Below are 21,719 nucleotides of genomic sequence, written 5' to 3'. Positions count from 1 at the left end.
TTCACGTCACTATGGAAGTAAAAGTTTTTCCTAATCGTCCATTCTTCCCCTCTCCCGCCTGACCTCTACCCAAACATGTGTTTATAAATTCACCATCTGCTAGCACAGCTACCAGGTGGTACCAAGTCACAAAGCACACCTGCAAATTCATTATTCCAGTACAAAAAAGGCAAAAAAAAGAAATGCCATGCTTTTGTTGAAACTTTGATACGTGTGCCTTTATTGCACACGCTTTCTGGAGTTTTGAATCCGCACCATTAGTGAACAATGACTACCTACAAGGGGAGACGGGTGATTGATCTGCGGTGCTCAAAGCAGGACAACTCCTAATTGCTAATTGTTGGCAATTACTTGTTCTAATGTTTCACTTGCACCGTTAATATGATATCTAACTGCTGTTCAAACTGTATTTCATATTGTTGTATGCCTTTCAATATTATTAGGCTATTCCCTCAATTTCTCATCATTCCCACGAGCACCTCTTTCCCCAGTCAAAAATGGTAGATACAATAGACGCCAAAATCTTGTAGGCTTTTCAGATACTTCAGCAGATTCATCTGACAGTTCAGACCCTGGTGAAGGCACAAGTACCACAAGACGTGGAGGTGCCCAACAACCGCCTTTTTTAGCCAGAGGCCCTCAAGAACCTCCACAGCGAGGAAGGGGCAAGAGAAACCAACAATGGTACAACCCACCGGGAGAACGCAGGACTCGCAACAACTTCTACCAATGGTAGTGAGCGATCACTCTCCCGTCCAATACGTCGACACCATTCCCATCTTCAACTTGTCCAACCATCTACTTGCCACAGATGAACTTTCCCTCCTTAAAAAAGGTCTATCTTTTGTCCCTACAGTGCCTCCTAACTTCATGGAATTACACACAGAACTTCTCAGATTTTTTAGGCACATTCGCCTCAAAGCTTTTTTCCAGCTACATCCCACCCCAGAACAATTTCGAAACACTCCATTCCGACCACCATCCACCTTCTTACCATCGGCAACAATGATCCCCTCTGAAATAGTCACTTTTGAGAAAATGGTTCTTAAAGATCTGGCCACTATTCAGAATAACAAGCACTTCATTCCTTTCAACATTACATTGAAATAAAAACTGGCTATTGGTCAACTCAAAGAGAATGACTCACTAATTATTAAGAGTGCTGACAAAGGCGGAGGCATAGTCCTTCAAGAAAAGACAGCCTATGTGGCCGAAATTCAACGACAGTTGGATAATAAAGATCACTATTTGGTACTGGCAAAAAATCCCACTAAAGAGATTCAAGAATTAATTCAGAAGACAACCACAGAAGGCCTCCAGGCCAGTTTTCTTTCCAAAAAAGAATTCAACTTTCTTAATGTGAAAACACCACGTACCCCAGTCATATATACACTCCCTAAAATCCACAAAAACTCAACCAACCCCCCAGGTCGCCCTATTGTTTCAGCCTGCGGCTCAATCCTAGAACCACTAGGCGCTTATGTTGACTTCTTTATTAAAGAATTTGTCCCCAGTACACAATGTTATGTCAGGGATTCGATGGTGATGATCAATCTTATTGAACACTATTCCTACAACCCTACATTTGAAACATTATGCACTATGGACGTTGAATCGCTCTATACAAACATACCACAGACATCCGCCCTGCTGGCAATTAAAAAGACCCTTGACTCTCGACCTCGTCCTCACGCGGTCCCCACTACTTTTATCCTACAACTGCTTGAAATTTGCCTTACACGCAATTTCTTCCTTTTTGACAACATCTATTACCAACAAATCACAGGTACCTCAATGGGTGCAATTTTTGCCCCAAATCTGGCAGTATTGTTTATGGACCAACTAGAAACCAATGTCATCCTCACTGACTCAAACCCGTTCTTCCCTTGCATTGGCTTCTGGCGAAGATACATAGACGACATTTTCATAATCTGGAAAGAAAACACAGAGTGCCTAATCTCCTTTGTACATTGGATGAACAACAACTGTTTGGGTTTGTCATTCACCACCACGACTTCCAAAGAGTCTATTGCCTTTTTAGACCTCTCAATCTTTCATTTCGAAGGGGAATTACTTACACGCTTATACCGGAAACCAACGGAGCGCAACACTTTACTGAACTACACTAGTAACCATCCCAGGGCCCTAAGAGACTCATTGCCCTATTCTCAATTCCTTAGAATAAGGTGAAACTGCTCTTGCAAAACTGACAATTACAGAGAAGCTAATTATCTCGCATTAAAACTGAAAGCGAGAGGCTACCCTAAGAGAATCGTGAAGAATGCCTCCAAACGTGCATGGTATTGCCCTAGGGATATCCTACTCACCCCTAAACCAAAAAAAGAAACACAAAGAATAGCTTGTGTTACCACATTTTCGCCAGTTTCAAATAAATTAAGAAAAATGATACTTCATCACTGGCCAATTCTGAACGCAGGAAATCTCACATTAGACAAACCACTTTTTGCGTTCAAAAAGAACAAAAATCTGAAAGATCATCTAATCCGCGCCTCCCTACCCTCGCCTACGAATATTTCCACCCTTGAGGGAGTTTGGGGCCTCCCACCCGTTATAGGGCATTTCAAATGTAGAAACTGTAATGTTTGTGTTTTTTCAATGGAAGGCAAAAGTTTCATGTTCAATAACATTACCACACTCAGCAATTCCTTTTCAAACTGTAACACAGCGAATGTAATTTATTTAATCATGTGCCCTTGCCAAAAGATCTATATTGGCCAAACCACACAAAGAGTAAAAACAAGAATTTGCCAACACAGAAGCCGAATCAGATGCAAAACTCCAAACGCGCCCCTCGTCGATCACTTCGGAGAGGCCAATCACACCGAAGATGACATCCGATGGACAGTTTTGAAAGTACTGAAATTACCACAACGTGGTGGCAACATGGCCCAGATTCTAAACAGAGAAGAATTGAAAGCAATTATCATTTATGACTCAATTCGTAAAGGCCTGAACAGGTCAGAAGATTGGGCAACGCTCCTTTAAAACTTTGCACTCCAAAAACAGAGACTTTTCTCCCTTGAACATTCTCATTTTTGCTGGATCCATGATTGTTTGCATTTTTGCTGGATCCATGATTGTTTGCAATTACTTGTTCTAATGTTTCACTTGCACCGTTAATATGATATCTAACTGCGGTTCAAACTGTATTTCATATTGTTGTATGCCTTTCAATATTATTAGGCTATTCCCTCAATTTCTCATCATTCCCACGAGCACCTCTTTCCCCAGTCAAAAATGGCCCCCGCACTCACGCCATTTTCGGTTTCATTTTTCACCAAGGACTCCTTCATCAATCCAAAATGGCCCCCGCATTCTCGGTTCCACATTGTCATAGTCCCATCTTTATTTCCACCAAGCCGTGCCATCTTAAACCACCACTGCACTCCCATTCCTAGTCCCCATCGCCGGTTGACCCTGACTCATCTACACGACATCGAGACTCTTCTTGAGGTAAGCGCTAATCAGATCAACTGCTTAGCCTTTAGGACACATCTTCCCTCCCCTAATGTGCCCTTCCTTCATCCAGCTCAACTCAGGCACACGGACAGCCATTGCAGCTGCCGCCCGGACATCTCACTAGACGTGTCCCTACTAAACTCGGAGAACGGCTGACCTTAGCCTACCGCCCTTGATACTTTGTCGAGGTAAGCGCTACCTACGCTCCCCACACCAACCATTAATTAATTTTTCACCCCCCTCCCCTCCTCTAAATATGTTCTTTCCATTCAGCCCAACTACGTACTTCACGGACAGCCTCTGCAGCTGCCGCTTGGACTCCTCACCACACGCGCTACTTAATCGCAAGGCTCTTTCGAGGTAAGCGCTACTCATGCACAATTCCTTTGACCCCGCGCCCTCACTCCCCTTCGCTAGTGTAATTTCTCCTCTTAGCCCCACTACGCAATTACGGACAGCCTCTGTCACTGCCTCCAGGACACCCCACCAGACGCGCCTCCAGGATACCCCACCAGACGCGCTACATAACCAAATTGGTAGATCGCTTTAGTCTAGCCCACCCTGTTGGTAAGAATTTTTCCCCCCTTGATTGCCGTTTACCAGCACCCCACCCCACACCTCCTCACTGAGGTCCTACCCTCAGCCTGAAGTCTGACCATTTTTTGCGGATACTTCAACTTGTCTAGCATTTTTCCGTCCCTCGGTCTCGCCCTATTTAGCTAATTCACCTATGGCATCAAGCTAAGTTCCTTGCACATTCTCCCCCAAACTACCCTCTCGGGTCTGGCACTGCATCCGCCCCTACGACCTCCACGTCGCACGCCAACTGCTGCACCATCGCACGAACCTCCTTTAATTGACTTCAGCGACGTACTACTCGCTCAACAGCAGGCACTTCACCAAGCATTTGTGGATCATTCCAGACCGGCTTTCTCGTCCCAAGCTCACTGCCACGTACACAATGAAACGCATGGTCACTCATCACTGAGCGCATGCTGCACTCTTCCTGAGCCTATAATTGCATCTCTACTTGTTGTTTCTGATGCTGTCATACTGAATAATGATTTTTAAACTTAAATGTTGTTTTTTTATGTTTCCTTTCTCCCCATTTTTTCCTCATTAACGTCCACAGGCTTTGTATTCATACCAGGCAATTGTTTTATATCTCCTCGTCCTGATGATGATCCCAATACACTAGGAGCTAGGGATCGAAACGTTACGTCGACTTTCTAGAACAGCTCCACATGGTATCCATTGTGTAAATGTATTGTGGTTGCTGTCGGCTAGTGCCTACTTATGATTGATTACTGTATAGTAAGCCGCCTTGTTCACTCCAAAGCCTTTTTGTCTTTTTGTATTGTCTCCTATTTTCTTTATTTTTGTATTTTTTCCCCTTACCTTTTGGTTGAAAACTTGGTACAGGCTTGTGCCTTTGTTTCATCAGTTTTCACTACCCTAAATTATTATGCAACAATAATCAAGATTAAATGCTTCTCTGTCCGGCTGGACACAGGAGGAATCAACATAGGTCTCATTGAAGTCTATGTGTAATTATATTACCTATCCAAGTTTATGCTAGGGACTATTGTTAACTAAAATACGAATTCACCCGTGGTCCTTAGCTACCTTTTCGGGTCCCCTTGTTACTTATACTGGCTCACACATTCGACATCAACTCTAATCTCGTGGAAATGAAAAACTGGCAACTTCACATGATGATGTCAAAGTAATAAACAAAGACGAATGAAAACAGTTTGTCTGATTCTTTTAGTGGGGTCACTTATGTCAGTACTCATTTTGCAGCTGCTGGGATGGCCCAATATCTGGTGCTGCTTCCGGCTGGCTGCTGCTCCAGAGGCAGTGCTCTCCTGTTGCTTCGGCTGTGTCGGAGTTATTTTCAGGCATTGTTTGCATCCGCGAAGGGAAGGGTTCACACCTCTTTGTGCTGGCTCATGTTCCGCGGTGATAGGTCGCACTGGCTGAGCAGAACCAGAATTTGTTCATGGGGCTGGAGAAAAGATAGTTGAACTCCCTACTGGCTGGGCCTGAAGTAATAGCTTGTCTTTCCTCAAACAGCAATCCTGGCCCTTGCCAGCATTGGTGCTAATTGGAAAATTGGAGCTATGCTTCCTAAAAGCCCTTTTATTTTTTAATTTCAACATGTTCTATTTATTTTCTATACACGAATACCTTAGCAATTCAGTTACAGGGTTAGCATAGGTTGTCCCAGGCGCAGTTTATACATCAGTGAAAGTCTGGAAGTATGTAGATAAAGCAGTGTGAATAATAATGACGCACCTTTTGAAGCTGAAGACCTGAAATGTTGAACCTCTTTTTTCATCAATTCCAGTTTCCATTTTGACCACTAATGGCAGTTGCAAGACGAATCAAGGAATTCTGAGTTGTGTGGTAATTTTGCCTGTGAAATGACTACACCCTTCAGCTTTCCAGGGGACATTGGTTGCTACACCGATATTTGCAGTAATTGCCCCTTCCATACCTGACACCTCGGAATTCTAAGGTCATTTCACATCTCAACACGACCAATCTCTGATGCATCCAGTGCAAAATTAAATGTAACATAATAAGAAATGTTTACACTGTATCTAACACTTTCCATTAATATCCTATTTATACTCAATTCATCAGTCACAGAAGGATGAAGTAATGATTCACCCCTGCGAGGACTTGAACTAATAACTCGAAAGGCGCACACAATGACAGCAGAGAACCCTTATCACACTGATCCATCCTTTCAATAGAGCTGGAAGCATTGGCATTGGCATGAAAGAACGAGCGCTATCACAGGGAAAGCGCATGCTGGTGGTAACACCGTTCCCTGCTCTCGAAGCAGTCATTAAAGCTAGTGTACCGAATTCTAAGGCTTTGCATCCAAGGTGGATACAATGGGCGACCTCCTTAGCTTCGCCTGATGTCGAATACATCTTTGACGCGGCGTTGCAGACTCAGGAGAGTTTGGAGTATGAATTTGTTCATCCTGCTCCTCTGTCATTGCGCCCTATCGAGGAATATCATTGTGTCATATACACTGACGGGTCGGCGCAACCCGCAACTGGATCAAGGCACGCTTATTCAGCGGCTTGCGCAATTGTAGTCGGTACTTTCGTAAATGGAGAATTCCAATCTGATGCAGTGCATACGCAGTCATTGGGTGATTGTACCGCTTAGTTGGCGGAGCTTCGTGCTCTAGTGCTTGCACTTGAGTTTGCTGATCACAGGGTCACTACTCTTATAGTGAGTGATTCTTACTATTGTGTTCAATCTTACAACGACAATTTGCTTTTTTGGATTATGAATGGTTTTCGTGATTCCAAAGGTAGTACAGTGAAGCATAAAACGCTTTGGGCTCGGGTGGCAGAACTTAAAGGGAGTCTGCCACTTGTGAATGTGATTCACACTCTTGGTCACCAACGAGTTGGTGTCCATGCTGTCGGTAACAGTTTGGCTGACGAGGCAGCTAAAACAGCAGTGGCGACATATTTAGTAGCAGCAGTTACAAGATCAAAATCTAAGATAGATGCTGACATCTTGGCAGCTATTGCTGCTTCTGAGACAGGGACAAACTTCCCTAGAGGTTTCCCTTCTCGATACCATTATCACTTAAGTCCTGATAACGTCCCGTTAGTGAGGATTAACGACGTTGGTGATAGATTGATTCCCAACGCGGACTGCAGACCAAATTTGATAACAGCTGCCCACGAAGGTGTTGCGTCAGCGCATGCTGGGAGTGTCAGCAACTGTGTCTCTTTTACAGCAACGTTACTGGTGGTACGGTTTGTATAAACAAGCGCGGGCTTATGTACTTAATTGTGGCATTTGCCAGCAGATTAAACCTTCTTCTGTTGCGCGTCCACCTCCAACGCAGCTGCATATATCTAATCAACCACTTGCGTGTGTTTATTTAGATCACTGCGGTCCTTTTACCTCTGATACTGCGTACAAGTACATCTTGGTTGCAGTGGATTCGTGCACACGTTTTCTGTGGGTGTGGCCACAAAGGAGTGCTGATGCCAGGACTGTCATCAAAGCATTGCGTGTCTTTATAGGGAGTTTTGCGTGTGGCACCCTTCACTCTGATCAGGGCCCGGCGTTCGCCTCTAAGGCGTACAAAGAAGCAATGAAAAGTTTGGGGGTCCAAGTCAAATTTTCGTCTCCATACCGGCCTGAGGGCAATAGTGTTGTGGAACGGATGAACCGTGACCTAAAGCAATCATTGACAGCCAAGGTGTTAGGTACAGGCCGGAACTGGCTTGCCCACTTGTATGACGTCCAACGTGCACTTAATAATCTCCCTAGAAGGTCTCTGGGTGGGAGGACCCCTTACATGATGCTCTTTGGAGTGAGAATGTTTGTTCCGGACCTTGACGGTCTAGACATGGCGGCGGCTGCGGCCCCTTTGACCTAGATGACCACTGTGCTGTATTGCAGAATCTACAAGAAGCAAGGGACACTCTGGCAAAAGAACACGTGCCCTCTACATCCGAAGAAGCTCTCCTGATTCCGGTAGTCGGCTGACTGCCTCGAGTTGGTGACTTGGTCCGTGAGAAGGTGGAGAACAAGAAGGAGTTTGGCCCCTCTTATCGTGCACCAGTCCCGGTGCTTGGAGTATTGGGTACACGTACAGTTCTTTTACCCCCACTTCCTGGTCGCAAGGGTAACAGGTACATTTCAATTGAGAATGTCAAGCTACACAGGGTGGCCGATTCTCCATAGTATGACACCTTCGGTTTCCTGCCCTTCGATGCTGAGAAACTCTGTTGTGATGCCACCCTCTATCATCGTGCCTGAGGTTTCCATTGAGATGCTTACAGCTAATGATCCGCCTGTGCCACCTACTGCTGGTGGTTTGCCTGTAGATCCTGAGTATGCTTATCCTGCAGAAGTTCCTTTGCCTCTATTACAAACAACAACACTTACCCAGTCCCATTCTTCCTTTGAAACTGAATCATTGACTTCCACTGCCCCTTCCAAAATTTCTATATTTTTTGCCTGGTTCAAGAGACATTTTTTGGTTGCACCTTGGACTTACATCTGGTTGGTGCTGATTTGTATTTTTTTATTCATGACAATTGGCTTTGTGGTAGTGTTTTTTAGACTTATCAATGGACACTACCTGAATGAGCGTTCTACAATTCGATTAATTGATGGAACTTTGGCCCCCCATTCCTCATCACACATCATGAAAAGAGACCAGACGTTTGTGAACATCACCGCCTGGCCTGTACGTGATGGGATTGCTTGGGATGCAGTGAACTTTCAAATTCATGGTCCCACCGAAGTTATTAATGTGCCAACTGTTTTTCGTGTTTCTATGGGTGATGTAGTTAAACAAAACATCCGCTCAGATGATTGGGATGTACAAGCGATAGAAGCACTGTTTTCTGATTTAAAATATTATGCTGCATTTGATGCTGAGGATCTGTATTTAAATACTGCAAACTACGATGAGCAATTTTGTTTTCAACATTATGGCACACATTTCCTACACAGAGCAAATACTTTTCGGAATTTTGTTAATTTCACTCAATGGGAACATTGTCCTGTCCCTATGCCTGGCAGCTCTGCCACTTTATTGAAAAAATTCACATACTTTTCGGATTTTAGTGTGTCAAACCCTGGTTCTTTTTATTTTAAGGTGGCGGTAGAACCCACTTCTAAGGTCAGACTGACACACACAAAATTATTATATTCCAAATCCTTTATGGATGAATTGGCTATTGGAGGTTATGACGTATGGAAAGCTACTATCGATCTTAAATCGGTTTGGGGAACTAAACCGTGGCAGGTACAAGGAACGGAAGCTCTGCATCGTGCCTGTCTTATCCCAAACCATATATTATTTTTGAATTCGTCTATTTTTCAAACCACTTGTTTTGGATTGGCTATATCTAAAAAATTTAATTCTCCCTCGATCCCGGATCTGGGTGCTTATCCTGGTTGGGAAAATCACTCAGATCTGTCCCTTACTATGTTGCAGTCCCTTGTTTCCAATGGCACCTTCAATATTTCAACATTGAATCCTGAGGGTTGGTTAGTAAGGCAAACAAGCTCAGATTCCTGCCAACGTCGGCTTCTGGATTTGACTCCAGGGTATACACAACTTAGGGTTGACCCTCGTTTTACATCTTCACACACTGTGACTACCTACTCTGTAGGTAAGTTATGTCAGTCATGGCTGCAACATTCCACGTTAACTTCAGTTAAGTTACATTTATCGCGATTAAATGAAAAAATAGATTTGAATGATTTTATTAAGGGTCCTGCTAATGGCAGGTCTAAACGATGGGCTTATGCTATTTACAATGAAATTTGGAAATTGTCGCAAATTGAAGCTGCTTCTAGATTACGTGCTATTGACCAGGCCAATATGGAAAAAGTATTGGCTGTGATAGATAATAGTATTAATACTTTGTCTTCTAGAATTTATACATTGGATAATATTGTTTCTTCTGTCGTAGACATTGTGCAAGATGATGTATCTGTGTTGTATCATGGTCAAAATCAGTTGCGTTCAATTATGCAGTTTGCATGGACACTGCAAACGTTAAAGGCAGGGAAAGTCCCTTGGGATTACATGAATATTTCATCATTGTTCCTTCCTTTTAATTTGACAGAAAAACAGCAGTTCATGTTCATGAAAGATGCAACTTATGCATTGCTGCACATTGAAAAATTAGAACCTTTACCTTTTTCTGTAGCTGAGTTGAATTCAGCCGTGTGGCTTATCCACGGATTGGTCACTTTACCTTTTAGTTAGTTCAAATTTAGTTCGTGCATGAAGCATTATGCCATTGGCAGATATGAACAACTTGGTGATGCATTTTTGCACGAAGTTTGGTCACTTCCGTTCACTTACAGATGCGTCAGGGATGGCAAGGAGGTTTACTTGAAGGGTGAAGAGTGCACTTCCGCTCCTGATCATTCTGTGGTTTGTAGACATATACAGTTACATGGCGCTTGCAATATACACGCTCCTAATTTGGCTTGTGTCCTAAAGGGGATTCCAATGCCAGTTATAATGTCTTCTTTTAAGCTGCTGGCCAACGGTAGTTATTTGCTTTTAAATAGTGAAGCTTGCTGTGGGATGCTAGTGGGTATTCCTTACATAGTCACTGTTTCGCAAAAAGTAGTTTGCTGTAACAACGTCCTTTTCCCACCCCCGCAAGGCCGACTTGATATATCCATCTGGCCAGCGATTCCAACCTTGAACGCAGAGTTCAATAGAATGAGCAGAATAAAGGCTCTTTTGTCTAAAAGAGAAGTTGCGTTAACTTCGTCCCGTGAAACATTTCTTCTTAATGTGGCGAACACACGCACTGAGGTTCAAGCTCTTTTAAATACTGACCTCCCCCTCCATTTTGGAACCTTGATTCAGACTATCTTTAATGCCTCGTCTACGACTGGCCTTGTTCATTTTTTTAAAATTGTGGGCTCGGGCCTCGTGACATCTTTCCAGACTGTTTTTGGTGTAATCCCCGCATTTTTACATTCTATTTTTTCAAGTGTCTTCGGAGGGTTCCCCTTGCTCCTCGCTTTGGTGGCTGGGATCCTCTTGTTGATTTGCGCACTTCGATATGGCTGCACACCAGGAGTTGCACGACAGCATGCTCCGCCTGCTCCATCTTCATAGCCGGATGCTTGATTACTACGGCACCTTACCACTGGCGGTATTAAGCGTCAAGTATGGATTGTCTTTCCGGTTTCCATTTTTTACGTGTGTGCAACCTGTCTTTCATTGCCTAGATTGTCCCTTCCAATGGGCTCTGGACTTGTGCCTGTCAAACTTGGCGTCACCTGACCCAGATTTTGATGAACTAATGTGTCCCTTAGTGGCTCATGAATTTGATTGTTCTAGTGTCGGGTTTATGGCTTTCGGTGCTGCACACGGAGTCCTTGGTAACTGGGATATCGGAGAGGCGGCTATTGAATTCCTTGAAAGGAGTTCTATCGAGGAGACTGACAGTTGTCCTGTCATGGTGCTGGATGCTCCGATACTTGATGAACACGTGTGTTCCTTTCCCTTGTTAAATTGGATGGCGGATAATTTTGCGGAACGCTCCAATGATTTCCTCTTGGAAGCTGTTGCAACTTACGGTGCCTATACCTTTATGGATTGACTGATTGACATTTTCACTCCAGGGTACATCTGGGATGGTTAATTTTCTACGACAGTTTTGCTGATATTTTTAAGACATCATTTTTCATTTTTTAAACGAATTGTTTTCCTTTTTATACTCGGACTTTACACTTACCTTATATGGACTCATGGTTCATGCCCTTGGTTCCGTTCTAAATCACTTGAACTCTGCGTTCTTGATAAGTGTATCCCTATTGGTTCGTGCTCCGATCATGGGGGGGTGTAGGATGGATTAAGCCACGCCCTATTTACAACACTAAGTTAGCATAAACGAGATCATTGTTAGCAAGCAAGCTTGTCGTTTCTGCTGCGCTGCACACGACACTGTTGTTATGTGTTATTCATTTTAGAAATGCTGAATCGACTTTGCCTTACAGGATAACAAACTGTTGTTTCACATTCTTAACCGTGAAATGTGCCCTTGGTCTGTACATCATGCAAAGAACGAGTCTGGGTCACTAGAAGGTACAGAGTGTTGTGTTTAGATTGATCGTACCACTTGTTAGACATATCATGCATACAGCTGCCAATATCTGAAGGACAAGTGTCTTTAATATTGCAGAACAGTTTGGTTTTAGATGCATTCGAACAGAAGAGCTGATGCATGAGAGAGCTGATCCTTTGATGTGATTCTACTAAGCTGATCTATACGGTATGGGGTCCCCCCCTGTTAGCCTAAGAGACCTTCTAATAGTCTAATAATAATAATGTATTAGATTCTAGTGAAAGGAGTGTGGCTGTATACCACTGTCATTATTAGTATGCTTACTCCTTTCATTTTATATGGTATTGTAATAATGCTTATGGTTCTGATCTGTACTGTGAGTCTGCTAGTGTTAGCCAAAGTACTGCATCTTAGGACGCGAGGTTTATAAAATAAACTCTTTAAACTTTACCGTGTCTGTGTTATTATGTTGTGGACTCACAAATAGATACGAACAGGTATTTTGGATTCCCACCACTCCTGAGAAATATCTAAGTCGCTTGTTCTGGTTTGTCTATACATTGGGACCGCCTAGCTAAATCTAGGCTAACGAATGGGATACTAAGCTAGTCGGATAAGGGGTTCTGGGTTCTGAGGGTAGTTTTCTGGTACACCACAATTCTCTGAGGTCCTGGTCTCCTGAGCATAGTTCTGTGCAACAGCAGGATCCCTGCAACAAGGGGATTAGCCACAGTGTATTCAACAACATTATTTTATATGAAAACTCTATTGCATCCAGCATATATAACTCACCCCAACATCGCAATGTAAGTAGAGGTAAATATAGTAGACAAACACAATAGTCAATAGGGCTAGTTAGGATTATGTAGAAGGTGTGGAGATAAAATTAAATATAATATACTTATAATAATGATGTAGTGATGGGCAATGTATTCGGTGCAATATAATTGTAGAGTGCTAGTATTGGCTCAATACAGTGTCTCAAGCACAAACGTGTATCAGAATTGCCATTAACATATTTCTTTTTTGCCAGTCTGTGTTTATTCCTTATTCACTAACACTAAATTCTATTCAATATTCAGCTGATTTGCTTCCCAATATACATTCTTTGTCATCTTTAGGCCTACAACATGGACCCAGAGAAGCCTCAAAGTGATGTTAAAGCTTTCAAATAAGTTGGTTCTAAATTTACTAAAAACGTAAGGAAATACATTTACTTAGGAAAGTCATAGCACCTCACATCCAACAAAATGTTCCTTCCACATGGTAAATTGTGAGTCAGGAAGGATTTTATTTTGAAATACCTCTCCACCAGAGGTTGTCTTGTTAAAGTTCTTCTAACCTTTGTAATGTCTGCTGGCTCATTCCTACCCTTTCACAATGCGGTTTTGCAGGGCCAGTGTTGCAGCCCTATCAAACCACTCATAATAGGACCAGGAAAATGATTATATTAGACAGTATATACTGTTAACAATGTTTTATCAAAAATTATCACACCTGTGGTGGTGGCAGTGTGTGAACCTCACTTGCCCGTGGTGCTCTATCACGCAACTAAGGATTGCTCGAACAGACAGAAAGTTCTTTGACAAAGTCTTATCACTAGTGTAGCAGTCTACTGGGTTACAATATGGGTGGTAGCTACTCCCATGAAATTAACCAGGATTACTTCTTGCAGTATGGATTTGGTCAATTATGTAACAACGGCTATGAATTGCTTGCCACTGAATGCATCTAAAGTTCTAAAAAAACAACCTGACATGAAGTTAGAGTTTTTTTAGGGCCAGTACTCGAGCTATGAATAAAAAGAAGATGTAAGGGTAAATTCATTAACATTTACACAAAAACCTGCAGAATTCATGCACCATACAATGTCCGAAATTCTTCAAAGGAGATTGTGCATTATTAGTGACCTGGCTGCTTAGGGGCAGTGCTCACAATCCCAAGCCCAGAAGCATCACAGGAAGGGCCCAGCTCCTTCCTATAGGTTATTCGCTTCATCATCTGGGCCACGTTAGGCTTTGAGGCCTGGTGTTCCCACACACCTGTGCTCTGCACATTTGCTGGCCCTCCCAGGATATCCATGACAAACACTGTACTATGACCTGAAAGTCCACTCACAGACACTGACTGAAAGCTTAGTCACTTAACTTTCTTTTGCAGATGGAATGAATCTGACACAATACGTATATCCAACAGGGGGGAAACTGCAAGGTATCCCTTTGTGGATAGGGCCATGGTGACACACACATCCAACAGCTGCCCCCTTTTTTTTCTGCACAAGACAATCATTTGAAACAGGGTCTCGTATGGATGCACTTCACCACAGAATCGCCATTCACAGACTTTTTTGAACAATTAATTTGCACTACTTGTCTAAACCTGTATCAAGGATGCCAGTGTTTTCAGAATTGATTGCAAAGGTTTTTAAATCTTGTAGGAATTATATGATTAAACAGTATATGGGGACGTTATAACTAGATTATGCCCATAAAAATGTGAAGAAAGTGCTGACATGTGATGACTATGCTAGTTTCCATCTCTAATTGTGTTTGTCCAACACTTTCTTCTTTAAAGTCAGGACATGAAAGGTTTCTTCATTCAGGGGAAGAAGGGGTGCCAGCAGGAGAATCCATTTGGAATATACATTGAGCCACCACCTGTAGCCGAACGAAAGACAATTATACTTGCATGAACATGCCAAATGGAGGTCACCAATACTGTCCAGACTCCCTAGGTTCCTTTTGGTCTCCATAAAGATTCGCACACAAATGTGCATTCAGACAGCTATTATCAATGATGCAAACCATTAAAAAGACTATGCTATGGTTTTTTGAATGCACAGAAATTATGCTTCATAGGTTATATTTACTACTCAGAGAACGTGTACGAACATAACCCGGGAAATCGCCAGTAAATACATAGTAAATATGTTTTAGTTTCTCTAGGCATTTACATGTGTTTATTCAATATTTACGATAAAACGGGGCATCTCTGACTTAATAGTTTTCTGACTGATAAAAAATGAAAGGGTCTCTGTGCTCCGTGTATTTGAGCAAGCGTACAGATTACACCAAGGACTGTATGCTCACACAGGCTGCCATTGATCCTACTAAGGGCCTTAATATTCAAGATATGCATATCTTTTTGGAAGATGGGCACAAACAGTGTTTCTAACATCCATTGTGGGTCTGGCTACAGACAGCTTAAGCGTCTGGAGGACCTAATGTGATCAAATCTACACCAAATTATAATGCAGAACAAGCATTAGCATAGCCAATAGGTCTCGCTTTTGGGGCCTTATAAGTATTTAGTTAAGCAGCACAATATCCTTGGTGTAACAACATCAACTGTTGCATGGCTAAACACTTATAAGGTCCCAAAGGCGAGACCTATTGGCTATGCCAATGCTTGTTACTTGTTTTTTTCTGCTGTGTGCCTAGGCGCTTTGGCTGGGGTTCACGCCTGGGCTGGCTGGGGGGGGGGGGGGGGCTCAGTTGGGGCTGCCAGTGTGTGTCATTCACCCTGCCTTCGCCTGGGTGCTTTGTCAGTGGTTTGTGCTTTCTGTGCTCTGTCTCCTCTCTGCCTTGCTTGGTGCCTGGGGAGCTTTTGGGTCAGCTACCCCTTCTTGTTTGGTGGTGGCTGGCTCATTTGCCTCATAATTAATACTGGGGGGAGGTGTCCAGTCCTGGCCTCTGGGGGTATCCTTTTGGTTGTCTGTCTTCTGCAGCTGAGTCTCTGGTTGCTGGGTCTCTGGTGTAATGGGACGAGGACAACGGGATAAGGAGTAATGAAGATTACCGGTAAGGGCAGCACTCTTCATCAATTGGATGTTGCACTGTGACCGTCAGACTTTTCCGGATCACAAGCGCACTGTTGCCTGAAAAGGGTTACCAGGGCTACTCGATCATTATTCTTTTTTTTTGGAGGGGGTGCATTTTCTGCACATGGCTTAGGTTTGTGAACAAAAAGACATTAAACGCTTGTCTAGGCCCTGTGGAACTTGATGATCTTTGAAAGTGGTGGAGCTAGAAGTTCACCCCATTTTAAGAAATGTTGCCTTAAGAGTTCCCTATATGTTAAGAATTAAGTGTCAACATTTTTTTATGGGTACCCCCTTACGCCAAGAATTACCACCAGCATTGTGCCATATGTGTCCCCTTATGCCAGGTTTTACATCCAGTATTTTAGGACGTGAATTTTGCCTTGGGTGCACTCCCATATGCTAAACATTACTTTCAATGTCGTAGCACCAACATATTGCCACAGGTGCCCCCATGCCAAGAAGTTCCTCTAGTATGCAAACAACTGAATTTTTCCACAGTGTCCCTTACACAAAAAAATTACTTCTTGAATGTCAGGGTCTGTATTTTGTCATGGGTGTTATTCCTCATTCCAGGAAATATCTCTAATTTCCCAGCACAAACATGTTACCTTGCATGCCGCCTTAAGCCCAGAATTATATTGAGTTTGCCACGGCCAGCAGCAGACTCACAATCATAAAACACGCAAACAAACACAATCTTAGTCACTCACACTCTCACTCATACTCTCTCACACATTCACTCTCTTCCTTCTCACACACTTTGACTCGCACTCTTTCACTTACACATTCTCACTCACACTTACTCCCACTCACTGTTACTCACACACATACATGCTGTGAATGGAAGGCCCTATGCAGATCTTGGCTGGTCACCTTTCAGTTGCCTATTACTGTATTTAAACGTTACACTGATACTAATAGGGTGAAACCGTTGCCCCGACAGTGTTAAAATGTGAATAAATTATGAAGTAACAGCATCACAAAATGTACCACTTGACTTTACATGATGTGTCTTTTCTTGCAGACTGTTTTAGTTAACCCTGCTGAATTATATGGTCGTCCTTTGCCGCATAATTCCAGTGGACCAAGTTATAACTGGTTTCTAAAAAGTGTGGCTGACTATTGGAAACACGCTGCCCTGGGTGACTCTTTATAAAGTGCGTCAAACAAGTTCAGAAAGGTTTACACACACATCTCACCAAATATGCAATGTAATCAACTATGTGTAGCCCAGTCGTGTAGCGCAGCTTTGCTTTTCACTCTGGTACTTGTACTTGCTGGTTTTATAATGAAATAAACAAGACTGCAAGGACCACAATGCAACCGAAGATCCTGGACTGAATAAACTACTCACGCACAGACCTCGAAAACTTCAGAACTCATGCCTTTTTAGGGCGCATGAAGGTTGTAAGAATAGGCTTCTGCGACTGCAAAGTAAATACAAATATACAAAGAATCCCACAATGACAATGGATTGTTTGTTCCCTAAAACGCCACCTGTTAATGTTCCAGCCGTGGTTTAAATGGTGCACTCGTTGTTAAACTTGCTCCCTGCATTTGAGCAGCTCTGGCATAAGCCGCCTCTAGATTGCCCTAAACTCTCTCTTTCTTCACACCTGCTGTTTGAAGTGCACGTTTAACAGTCACTTAAACGCTGTATTTTCTTCCCGACCAGTTTATTGTTTGCATAGCGCCCACCGGGCCCTGCTGTGTGCAGAACGGAGCAGCACCTACCCCTGCTGTGTTGATGTCTCCCCTGAGACAGTTTCTGCTTGTTTACACTGGGAAGGCGGGGTGTTAAACACGTAGCACTTTCACAGACAGTTTTATATTGGACTTGTCTGTGTGCGCCGACGCCGAGACTCAATTCCCCGTTTCAAAGTCGGCAGCGCTGGCCATGAGTCCACATCCTTGCCAAGCCACTGCTTGAAGCCCAGACGCATGTCTAATCTGTTAGTACACAGACTGCTGGGCCATGCAATCTGTTGGACCATTAGAGAAGGGTACAGCACACTGGCTATTGGGCAGTGCAGTCAGTTCAACAGGGTATTGTATTAAAGTGCAGCATTTATAGAGCACTCACCAGTGCTTTAACTTTAAAAAATAATCGCAGTTACCCAAAGAAGCGCTGAACTGAGTGGGGGGATGGGGGGGGGGATAATGTGGGCAAGCACAGGGCGGTGCAAGGGGAGGGGCGATGTTTTCGACCTTTCCAGGCTTTGTATGCAAGAAATCTACATTAATCATAAGCAAGTCGGGCGTATCTGTCCAATAGTTATGACACTAATAAACATTATTACAACCCAAAGTGACCCTCTTTTATAGCTATCTTAAAATACCAAGATTGAGGAGAAAACAATAAAGGTTCCAAATGTAGGTCTTGTCCTTTGCATACAGCGCCTTGACGCTCGGCCATAACTCACTAAGCTATATGATAAGGAATTTAACGTGTGACCTGCATGTAATGCAAAGATCTCTGTGACAAAAACCATAATCAGCTGAGCTATCTACATAAAAACAAATCTGTTGCGTGCTGTGCTTTCCAACAAGTGCATTCACCCTCAAGACAATTTTATGGTGACTTGAACCTTTGATTGGAATCGATTCAGATCTTTCCAGCACATACATTAACCACCTCCTGCATAATATTTCCACTTCAGGCATCAGAAGGGCCTCTAGAGTGGTGGGTGCATACCCTGCCAGGATGGTTCTTATCCGGTATCTAAACAGGTGCCAAGAGATAGATGAAGTCACTGCCAGCCTAGATGAATGAACAGATCCTATGTCAGGAGCAGTGCCCTGAAATGGTTCCTTATTCACTATAAAAAAGTTTACACTATGGTCAGTGTTATTTGGTCATATAGATGATGAGTGTATATGCCCACAGAATACATGGAAAGGTGCCTGGTAGGTCCCAAGTCGCTCCATGTTATGTGACGTGTGTTCAACTAGTCTCTGATTTTTGCCATTAAAGCTTTGCTTGCAGACATTTTTAAAACCCTTATTTATAATGTGAAAAAGAAACTACAAGTCCCAGAATGAAAAAGCATTGCCAGCCCAATCAGTTAATCAATCGGGTTTATAAAGTGCGCTATTCACCCGTGAGGGTCTCAAGGCGCGGGGGGGGCGGGGTGCAGCTCCGGATCAGTCGAAGAGCCAGGTCTTGAGGCTCTTCCTGAAGGTGTGCAGAGTGGGGGAGCATCTGATGTTGACTGGGAGCTTGTTCCAGGTCTTTGCTGTGACGTAGGAGAAAGATCTTCCACCTGCTCTGGTTCTGTGGATGCGTGGGGTCTCTGCCAGGGCGAGGTCGGCGGAGCGGGGGTTCCTTTTGGGTACGTGGGAGGAGACACTTTCGTTGAGGTATTTGGGTCCGATGTTGTGGAGGGATTTGTAGGCGTGGGTGAGTAGCTTGATGGTTACTCTCTTCTCGATGGGGAGCTAGTGGAGGTCTCGTAGGTGCTGGGTCATGTGCTTGTGTCGTGGGGTTCCGAGGACGAGTCTTGCTAAGGTGTTCTGGATGGTTTGGAGCTTGTGTAGCAGGGGTTTGTTTATTCCAGCGTAGAGGGCGTTATTGTAGTCCAGTCTGCTGGTTATGAGTGCGTGGGTGACGGTCTTTCTGCATTTGGAGGGGATACACTTGAAGGTCTTGCGGAGGATGCAGAGGGAGTTAAAGCAGGTGGAGGCGAAAGTGTTGATCTGGCAGGTCAAGGTGAGGGAGGAGTCTAGAACGATGCCAAGGTTTCGGGAGTGGTCCGTCGGGGTGGGTGGGTTTCCAAGGGCAGGTGGCCACCAGGAGCTGTCCCACACAGTGGGGGAGGGTCCAAGGACGAGGACCTCTGTCTTCTCCAGTTCAGTTTTAGGCAGCGGTCGCTCATCCAGGCTGCGACGTCTTTCATTCCTTCTTGGAAGCTGAGTTTGGTGTCTTCGGGGTTCTTCGTGAGAGAGAGGATGAGCTGGGTGTCGTCTGCATAAGATACCATGCTGAGTCCATGCTGTCTGACCATGGCGGCGAGGGGGGCAATGTAGATGTTGAAGATTGTGGGGCTGAGCGAGGATCCTTGGGGTACTCCACAGTTGAACTCTGTAGGTTGGGAGAGAAAGGGAGGGAGATCCTTTGAGTTCTGCCGGAGAGAAGGGAGCGGATCCAGTCGAGGGTGGTTCCCCATACACAGGCATCGTGGAGTCTGGCTGCAAGAGGGCAGTGTGAGATGTTGTCGAAGGCTGCGGAGAGGTCTAGTAGGATGAGGGCCGCAGTGTGGCCCTGGTCAAGTAGCATGCTGATGTCATCGGTGGCAGCGAGGAGGGCGGTCTTGGTGCAGTGGTTGCTGCGAAATCTGGACTGGGAGGGGTGGAGGATGGCGTTCTCTTCGATGAAGGTGGTCAGCTGGGCGTTGATTAATCTCTCTGTGACTTTGGCTGCAAAGGGAATGAGAGAGATGTGCCGGTAGTTTTTCAGGTCCGTCGGGTTAGCCGAAGGTTTCTTGAGGAGGGCCCACTTCCAGTTATCGGGGAAGATGCCGGATTCGAGGGAGGCGTTGATGGTCCGACCTAGTTCAGGTGCTATTGCGGCAGCGGCTTTGTGGTAGATGTGCGGTGGGCAGGGGTCTATTGAGGTTCCTGAGTTGGTGTTCATGGTCGTGGTGGTGGTGTCTTCAGTGGTGGCAGGTTTCCAAGTGGTGATGGTCAGCTGGTTATCGGTGGTGGAGAGGGGGGGTGGTGTCCGTAGTCTGTTCACTGAAGTTGTCGTAGAGGGCCTTGATCTTCAGGTGGAAGTAGGAGCTGAGCTTGTTGCTGAGGTCCTGAGATGGTGTGACATCCGTGGCTTCGCTGGGGGGTCTGGTGGACTGCTGTATGACGTTGAATAGTTATTTTGCGTTACTTGCGTTGGTGTGGATTTTGTTCTTGATAAAGGTTCGCTTGGTGGCTCTTATGCACTGCTTGTATTAATTCATGGCGTTCCTGTAGTTGTTCTGATCTTCGGTGGTTTTCCTGTTCCGCCAGAGTTTTCGAGGCGTCTGCAGGAGCGCCTGGCTTTTTGGAGTTCGGTGGTGAACCAGGTGGCCTTCAGGAGGCGTTGTTTGACCAGGAGGCTGACGGGTGCGAGCTTGTCAGCGTAGCCGATGATCCAGCGGTGTGGTTCTTTGGCTGCGGAGTTGGCGTCGGTCGTGGCGGAGGGGGGTCATGGGGGAGGGTGGTGTTGAGGTGTTCCTCTGTGATCTTGCTCCAGTTTCTTCGTGGCAGGTACAGGGTGTGTTTGGGTGCGGTGGTGGTGTTGAAGGTGAAGTGTACGCAGTGGTGGTCTGTCCAGAGGGGCTGCATGGTGTGGCAGAAGTGGATGTTAGTCCCTCCTGCGAAGATGGGGTAGAGGGTGTGTCCAGCTCTGTGGGTGGGGGTGGTGACGAGCTGCTTCAGTCCAAGGTTGGCGAGGTTGTCAAGGAGGGTGGTGGAGTCAGGGTCGCTGCTGTTGTCGAGGTGGAAGTTCAGGTCTCCGATGAGAATGTAGTCCGTGGAGGCGATGGTGTGGGGTGCGACGAGGTCGGCAATGGTGGTGGCGGAAGAGGTGCGAGGTCTGGGGGGGGTCTGTAGACGAGGGTCCCATGCAGCGTGGTTCTGGGGCTGGTTTGGATCTGGAAGTGGAGGTGCTTTGTGTTGGAGAGGGGGTCGCTCTTGCTGGAGGTGGAGAGTCGGAGGGAGCTCTTGTGTGCAATGGCGAGTCCTCCTCCTGGGCGGTGGGGGTGGTCCTTTCTTGGGATCTTGTAACCATCGGGGATGGCGGTAGCTATGTCGGGGGCGGAGGTGCGTTGGTCCATGTT

Source organism: Triturus cristatus, chromosome 7 (assembly GCF_964204655.1).
Source record: "Triturus cristatus chromosome 7, aTriCri1.1, whole genome shotgun sequence".
NCBI classification, from domain to species: Eukaryota; Metazoa; Chordata; class Amphibia; order Caudata; family Salamandridae; genus Triturus; species Triturus cristatus.
This window is presented reverse-complemented; position numbering follows the sequence as displayed.